Source organism: Paramormyrops kingsleyae, chromosome 10 (assembly GCF_048594095.1).
Source record: "Paramormyrops kingsleyae isolate MSU_618 chromosome 10, PKINGS_0.4, whole genome shotgun sequence".
NCBI lineage: Eukaryota > Metazoa > Chordata > Actinopteri > Osteoglossiformes > Mormyridae > Paramormyrops > Paramormyrops kingsleyae.
The window spans coordinates 34,970,552-34,972,492 of record NC_132806.1 but is presented as its reverse complement, the minus strand read 5'-3'; the positions used below and the strand labels follow the sequence as shown (position 1 = coordinate 34,972,492).

Sequence of the window (1,941 nt, the reverse complement as noted above, 5' to 3'; positions counted from 1 at the left end):
AGTTTTTATGACGTCTTTTTTAGACGTCCTCTGGATGTTCAGTTATGACAACTATAAGACGTCTGTATAAGGTGAAAAAACAGTCCGGAAATGGTCGGTGTAGACGTCGTTTTAACGTCACACATAGACTTACTTTAGACGTAATTTATGTATTTACAGCTTTATTCATTACAAAATAATCCCCACTATATATTCTAATATCATATTATGTTTCACCCCAATAACCTAGTATCATTAAGCAAATTCAGTACAAAAAGTCTCACACAGCATTCTTAATACATTTTTATTGGGAGTATCAGATCAGATGATAACACACCTCCCCCTCTCCTTGTGTCTTACAACATCACAGCAAAAATAAATACATCTAAACCAAAAACTAAGTGAATTTAAACATCAATAATTCACTCAATACACAATACACATAGTTACTGTGATGTTGCGCTGCTTTATTTGGTTTAATCGTCCAGTCTGAGAAGGCATTCAAGTAAGAATTGTATTGTACTGAGTACATGACAATAGTAACTTTGAATCCTTGAAATACATGTATTTGATCATTTTCCTGGCAGCTATCTTTTTACACAGAGCCACAATACACAATAATTTTATTATTAATTTCACTGCTAACAGTTTGTATCAGGAGTTGGTTATTGTAAAAGAAGTAATGTGCATGCAGGTGATTTTTGTATAGATTTATCTACACCCTTCTGGTAGTGCTGCCATTGCAGTCAGGTGTCACAGACTACGAGGAGTATAAGTAGTCCGACTTGGCTGCAGTCAGTTTATACTCCACCCTTGCAGCCGCCGGCAGATCGCGTTCCACGTCGCGTCAGCTGCAGACAGACCTAAGCCCAAGTAGAACGCACCCATTGATTCTTTTTTGGCTGTTTTGCTAGCGTTCAGTAAACCTCTGCTCGATAGGCCATCAAGTTGTCTGTCTCAGCGCATTCTATAAAACGGAGCCAACTTGGTTGATCGAGTTTTATAGTCTGTGTGTATCATCGTGATCATCCTCATTTTTTTATCGATAAAAAAAATCGAGATCGTTTTATCGCCTAGCACTACTTCTTATTGTGAAATATGTATATATATTTTTTCAAAATCAGTATTTATTTCATAATGCCGTTTTTCATCATTTCATGATGCCTTATTTCATCATTTCATGACGCTGAATGATGAAATACTTTTAACTTTACTTTTCCCGCTTTACTGCAAAATGGAAGTCGTTCTGTGCTCACAAGAGCGCTAAAAATATATGAAATCATATTTCACAATAAGTAAATTTATATAACAGAATGCAATATATTTCACAATAATGAGCTGTATTTCATAATACTTTTGAACACTTTGGAGTTCCATATGTACAGATGTGTCTTACCTTCAGATTAATTATGTGGACATATTGGTTTGCAAAAAAGTCAGCAATGCGATTATTAAACAATGTACACAACTAAACAATGCTAAATACTACTTACCTTAAACTTTAAACTTGTCCACAACGACGTGCAGTTTCTCACAACCGTTTTACTGCAAAAGACGGTGTCGGCTTTTTAAAAAAAAAAAATTGGCGCTACGGCAACAGAACTTGGCCAAACCACACACCGGACGTGCATCGGCAAATTGTGATTATGGGATTTGCTTACGTGTAGCAGTTTATTTTTGGACATTTTAAAACATTAAAATTACAACAGCATGAGCTACAATAGGCACCAGAATTGACGCTGACAATGTTTACATGGAATTGACGATCTGTCTACAAATTTCCAAAAGTCGCCTACCTAGACGTTCAGCTTGAACTACATATCTACGCCCAAGAGGGGTCAGAGTTAGACGTGCAGATACTGCACCTGATTTGCACGTTGTGTAGACATCCAGATATGGTTCTGGACCGACCGACTCCATCTAGACATGATCTGCACGTCTGATGGACGTCTCATGTTTGGT

General features: G+C 36.9%; 1 long non-coding RNA gene across 1 annotated transcript; it reads right to left on the bottom strand.

Annotated features, from left to right (window-relative positions):
• Positions 1-269: 269 nt before the first annotated feature.
• Positions 270-1,941, bottom strand: LOC140593345 (uncharacterized). The gene is made up of 2 exons (XR_011993656.1): positions 1,473-1,941; positions 270-842 (listed from the first exon to the last, which is right to left on the bottom strand). It is a non-coding gene; the product is annotated as an uncharacterized lncRNA (long non-coding RNA).